The following is a 6,893-nucleotide window of genomic DNA, read 5'->3' on the forward strand; positions in this document are numbered from 1 at the left end:
TTTGAAAGACTGCAAAGTAATGGCAATTAAAGACGAGTTTTGACCGCCATGGAAAAAAAAAACCAAATTCGTAGCTCTGTTGGTGATGGAAGCCAAATCATCCCATCATTCTGCAACAAAGCCAAGAAATTCATATATTGTAGTTTAATTGGGTATTATTTCAACACCAAGAACAGATTGGTTTTACTGGGGATTGAACGCAGGACCTTCTGCGTGTTAAGCAGACGTGATGACCACTACACTATGAAACCTGATGGAAAGTTACTGTGTATTGGCTAGCAGAGCAGAATTGTGACTGACGGGGCCTTTTTATTGTTGAAGGAAAGTATTTTTGGTTAATGAAACATTTACAATTTTTATTACATATTTTACCAGTTTTATTCCTACAAAGGGATTTTGCTTAAATGGAAGTTTACATTGAATGTGTTACTTTTTTCGACATAGTTTAGTCGTTTGCTTTTGTATTAAAAGGAACTATATATTTTGAAACAAACAGGATTTTTATAATATGGGATTATGTTTTCTGCTAAAATGGTCAATAAAAAAGAAACCCAAAATCGTAGTTCTCTTGGTGATGGAAGCCAAAATGTATTGTCATTTCGCAACGAAACCAAGAATTTCATAAATTACAAGTCGATAGGAAAATACTTACACCAAAAATGGATTGGTTTCACTGGGGATTGAACCCAGGACCTTCTGCGTGTGAAGCTGACGTGATGACCACTACACTATGAAACCTTTGAAACCCTGCAAAGTAATGGCAATTAGAGACGAGTTTTCACCGCTAGGGGAAAAAAAACAAATTCGTAGCTCTCTTGGTGATGGAAGCCAAAACATCCCGTCATTCGGCAACAAAGCCAAGAACTTCATATATTGCAGGTCGATAAGGTTTTATTTCAACACCATGAACAGATAGGTTTAACTGGGGATTCAACCCAGGACTTTCTGCGTGTTAAGCAGACATGATGACCACTACACTATAAAACCTGACGAAAAGTTACTGTGTATTGGCTAGCTGAGCAGAATTGTGACTGACGGGGCCTTTTTATTGCTGAAGGAAAGTATTTTTGGTTAATGAAACATTTACAATTTTTATTATATATTTTACCTGTTTTATTCCTACAAAGGGATTTTGCTTAAATTGAAGTTTACATTGAATGTGTTACTTTTTTCTACATAGTTTAGTCGTTTGCTGTTGTATTTATGGGAACTATATATTTTAAAACAAATAGGATTTTTATAATATGGGATTATGTTTTCTGCTAAAATGGTCAATAAAAAAGAAACCCAAAATCGTAGTTCTCTTGGTGATAGAAGCCAAAATGTTTTGTCATTTGGCAACGAAACCAAGAATTTCATATATTACAAGTCGATAGGAAAATACTTACACCAAAAATGGATTGGTTTCACTGGGGATTGAACCCAGGACCTTCTGCGTGTGAAGCTGACGTGATGACCACTAAACTATGAGACCTTTGAAATCCTGCAAAGTAATGGCAATTAGAGACGAGTTTTCACCGCCAGGGGAAAAAAACAAATTCGTAGCTCTCTTGGTGATGGAAGCCAAAACATCCCGTCATTCGGCAACAAAGCCAAGAACTTCATATATTGCAGGTCGATAAGGTTTTATTTCAACACCATGAACAGATAGGTTTAACTGGGGATTCAACCCAGGACTTTCTGCGTGTTAAGCAGACATGATGACCACTACACTATAAAACCTGACGAAAAGTTACTGTGTATTGGCTAGCTGAGCAGAATTGTGACTGACGGGGCCTTTTTATTGCTGAAGGAAAGTATTTTTGGTTAATAAAACATTTACAATTTTTATTATATATTTTACCTGTTTTATTCCTACAAAGGGATTTTGCTTAAATTGAAGTTTACATTGAATGTGTTACTTTTTTCTACATAGTTTAGTCGTTTGCTGTTGTATTTATGGGAACTATATATTTTAAAACAAATAGGATTTTTATAATATGGGATTATGTTTTCTGCTAAAATGGTCAATAAAAAAAGAAACCCAAAATCGTAGTTCTCTTTGTGATGGAAGCCAAAATGTATTGTCATTTGGCAACGAAACCAAGAATTTCACATATTACAAGTCGATAGGAAATTACTTCAATACCAAAAACAGATTGGTTTCACTGATGATTGAACCCAGGACCTTCTGCGTGTGAAGCAGACGTAATGACCAATACACTATGAAACCTTTGAAATTCTGCAAAGTAATGGCAATTAGAGACGAGTTTTGACCGCCAGGGGAAAAAAACAAATTCGTAGCTCTGTTGGTGATGGAAGCTAAAACATCACGTTATTCGGCAACATAGCCAAGAACTTTATATATTGCAGGTTGATAGGGTATTATTTCAACACCAAGAACACATGGGTTTCACTGGGGATTGAACCCAGAACCTTCGGCGTGTAAAGCAGACGTGATTTCCACTACGCTATGAACCCTTTGAAATGTTGCACAGTAATGGCAATTAGAGACGAGTTTTGACCGCCAGGGAAAAAAAAACAAATTCGTAGCTCTGTTGGTGATGGAAGCCAAAACATCCCATCATTCGGCAACAAATCCAAGAACTTCATATATTGTAGTTTAATTGGGTATTATTTCAACACCAAGAACAGATTGGTTTTACTGGGGATTGAACACAGGACTTTCTGCGTGTTAAGCAGACGTGATGACCACTACTCTATAAAACCTGAAGGAAAGTTACTGTGTATTGGCTAGCAGAGCAGAATTGTGACTGACGGGGCCTCTTTATTGCTGAAAGAAAGTATTTTTGGTTAATGAAACATTTACAATTTTTATTATATATTTTACCAGTTTTATTCCTACAAAAGGATTTTGCTTAAATGGAAGTTTACATTGAATGTGTTACTTTTTTCTACATAGTTTATTCGTTTGCTTTTGTATTTAAAGGAACTATATATTTTAATACAAACAGGATTTTTATAATATGGGATTATGTTTTCTGCTAAAATGGTCAATAAAAAAGAAACCCAAAATCGTAGTTCTCTTGGTGATGGAAGCCAAAATATATTATCAGGTGGCAACAAAACCAAGAATTTCATATATTACAGGTTGATAGCAAATTACTTTAAGAGCGAAAACGGCTTGTTTTTACTGGGGATTGAACCCAGGACCTTCTGCGTTTGAAGTAGACGTGATGACCACTCCACTATGAAACCTGTGAAACCCTGCAAAGTAATGGCATTTAGAGACGAGTTTTGACCGCCAGGGGAAAAAAAAAATAATTTGTAGTTCTGTTTTTGATGGAAGCCAAAACATCCCGTCATTCGGCAACAAATCCGAGAACTTCATATATTGTATTTGAATAGCGTATTACTTCAACACTAGAACAGATTGGTTTCACTGGGGATTGAACCCAGGACTTTCTGCGTGTTAAGCAGACGTGATGACCACTACACTATGAAACCTGACAAAAAGTTACTGTGTATTGGCTAGCAGAGCAGAATTTTGACTGACGGGGCGTTTTTATTGCTGAAGGAAAGTATTTTTGGTTAATGAAACATTTACAATTTTTATTACATATTTTACCAGTTTTATTCCTACAAAGGGATTTTGCTTAAATTGAAGTTTATATTGAATGTGTTACTTTTTTCTCCATAGTTTGGTCTTTTGCTTTTGTATTTATGGGAACTATATATTTTGAAACAAACAGGATTTTTATAATATGGGATTATGTTTTCTGCTAAAATGGTCAATAAAAAAGAAACCCAAAATCGTAGTTCTCTTGGTGATGGAAGCCAAAATGTATTGTCATTTGGCAACGAAACCAAGAATTTCATATATTACAAGTCGATAGGAAAATACTTCAACACCAAACATGGATTGGTTTCACTGGGGTTGAACCCAGGACCTTCTGCGTATGAAGCAGATGTGTCAACTTCTCACTATGAAACCTTTGAAATCCTGCAAAGTAATGGCAATTAGAGACGAGTTTTGACCGCCAGGGGAAAAAAAACAAATTCGTAGCTCTGTTGGTGATGGAAGCCAAAACATCCCATCATTCGGCAACAAAACCAAGAACTTCATATATTGTAGTTTAATTGGGTATTATTTCAACACCAAGAACAGATTGGCTTTACTGGGGATTGAACGCAGGACCTTCTGCGTGTTAAGCAGACATGATGACCACTACTCTATGAAACCTGATGGAAAGTTACTGTGTATTGGCTAGCAGAGCAGAATTGTGACTGACGGGGAATTTTTATTGCTGAAGGAAAGTATTTTTGGTTAATGAAACATTTACATTTTTTATTACATATTTTACCAGTTTTATTCCTACAAAGGTATTTTGCTTAAATGGAAGTTTACATTGAATGTTTTACTTTTTTCTACATGGTTTAGTCGTTTGCTTTTGTATTTAAAGGAACTATATATTTTGAAACAAACAGGATTTTTATAATATGAGATTATATTTTCTGCTAAAATGGTCAATAAAAAAGAAACCCAAAATCGTAGTTCTCTTGGTGATGGAAGCCAAAATATATTATCAGTTGGCAACAAAACCAAGAATTTCATATATTACAGGTTGATAGCAAATTACTTCAACAGCGAAAACGGCTTGTTTTTACTGGGGATTGAACCCAGGACCTTCTGCGTGTGAAGGAGACGTGATGATCACTCCACTATGAAACCTGTGAAACCCTGCAAAGTAATGGCATTTAGAGACGAGTTTTGGCCGCCAGGTGAAAAAAAAAAAATAATTTGTAGTTCTGTTTGTGATGGAAGCCAAAACATCCCGTCATTCGGCAACAAAGCCAAGAACTTCATATATCGTAGTTGGATAGCGTATTATTTCAACACTAAGAACAGATTGGTTTCACTGGGGATTGAACCCAGGACCTTCTGCATGTTATGCAGACGTGATGACCACTACACTATGAAACCTGACGAAAAGTTACTGTGTATTGGCTTGCAGAGCAGAATTGTGACTGACGGGGCCTTTTTATTGCTGAAGGAAAGTATTTTTGGTTAATGAAACATTTACAATTTTTATTATATATTTTACCAGTTTTATTCCTACAAAGGGATTTTGCTTAAATTGAAGTTTATATATAATGTGTTACTTTTTTCTCCATAGTTTGGTCTTTTGCTTTTGTATTTATGGGAACTATATATTTTGAAACAAACAGGATTTTTATAATATAGGATTATGTTTTCTGCTAAAATGGTCAATAAAAAAGAAACACAAAATCGTAGTTCTCTTGGTGATGGAAGCCAAAATGTATTGTCATTTGGCAACGAAACCAAGAATTTCATATATCACAAGTCGATAGGAAAATACTTCAACACCAAAAATGGATTGGTTTCACTCGGGTTGAACCCAGGACCTTCTGCGTATAAAGCAGACGTGATGACCTCTACACTATGAAACCTTTGAAATCCTGCAAAGTAATGGCAATTAGAGACGAGTTTTCACCGCCAGGGGAAAAAAAAACAAATTAGTAGTTCTGTTTGTGATGGAAGCAAAAATATCCCGTCATTCGGCAACAAAGACAAGAACTTCATATATTACAGGTTGATAGGGTATTATTTCAACACCAAGAACACAGGGGTTTCAGTGGGGATTGAACCCAGGACCTTCTGCGTGTAAAGCAGACGTGATTTCCACTACACTATGAAACCTTAGAAAAACTGCAAAGTATAGGCAATTAGAGACGAGTTTTGACCGCCAGGGAAAAAAAACAAACAAATTCGTAGCTCTGTTGGTGATGGAAGCCAAAACATCCCATCATTCCGCAACAAAACCAAGAACTTCATATATTGTAGTTTAATTGGGTATTTGTTCAACACCAAGAACAGATTGGTTGTGACACACGTGCCTTGTATGGCTCACGTGTTGAATCTGATTCTCCAGCAATTTTTAAAATACCATCCCGGCCTACATGGCCTTGTGCAGCGAGCACGCTGCTATGTGCTCACTTTCATTCTTCGCACCCAGCAGCTCAACAACTTTCATCGCTCTGGAAGTCTTAGGGTCTGGCAGTTAAACGCCGGAAATGCGATGTTCCGACACGCAGGAATTGGAATCTGCACATGTTGCAGCGTGTGTGGCAGCAGCGCAGAGCCCTGCTGAAATACGGTATGACGTATACCCTTGGCTAACTTGATCCAGAGGTGGTGCAGATCACGCTGCTGGAGTGGTGTCACATCAAGGACCTATGCACCCTTCTACACAGATTGCAAATGTCGACAAAGATGTTTAGCACTGGCAATGCCATTCTCAGCGTGACAATTCTGGTCATCTACATGATGGAGCACACTGTAAGCATTATTCGGAGTCAGGTATTGGTCCAAGAGGAAGGTGAGGAAGTACAGGAGGAGTCATATGCAGAAGGGATAATAACATCTACAAGGTCCATACGGTAAGCGGCACCTAGGCAGCAGTTATGGTGGGGGATAGGGATTAACAAGGGCGCATAGTATCAGCAAAAATTGTTGAGGAAGGTGCAGGAGCCATGAAGAAATGGAGGACGAACTTGCGATGGGCATGGAAGACTCAGCAGATGAGTGAGAGCTTGCTCACATTTCGGTTGTGCGGAGAGGGCAGAGGAAGGAGGCACGATTCTCACCTCTCTGCCACCAACACACCAAGGACTTTGTCCTCCTGGATGCACAAGACACATGAGCGCCTTCTTGCTGCACTACCTACAACATGACCCTCGGATTGTACGAATTCGAAGTAATGCTAACTACTGGGTTGCCACACTGTTAGATCCCCGGTACAAGACAAAATTTGGCGAAATAATTTTTGCCATAGAAAGGGACGCACGTATACAGGAGTATCTGCAGAAGGTGGTACGGATTCTTAGATCTGCTTTTCCAGTAAACGCTAGTGCTGCACAGAGTGAATCTC

General features: G+C 37.8%; 1 non-coding gene across 1 annotated transcript; it reads right to left on the reverse strand.

Annotated features, from left to right (window-relative positions):
* Positions 1-3,125: 3,125 nt before the first annotated feature.
* On the reverse strand, positions 3,126-3,198 carry TRNAL-CAA (transfer RNA leucine (anticodon CAA)). Its single transcript has one exon. It is a non-coding gene; the product is annotated as a tRNA-Leu (tRNA).
* Between the last annotated feature and the right edge of the window lie 3,695 nt (positions 3,199-6,893).

This window comes from Anomaloglossus baeobatrachus, chromosome 2 (assembly GCF_048569485.1).
Source record: "Anomaloglossus baeobatrachus isolate aAnoBae1 chromosome 2, aAnoBae1.hap1, whole genome shotgun sequence".
Lineage (NCBI taxonomy): Eukaryota > Metazoa > Chordata > Amphibia > Anura > Aromobatidae > Anomaloglossus > Anomaloglossus baeobatrachus.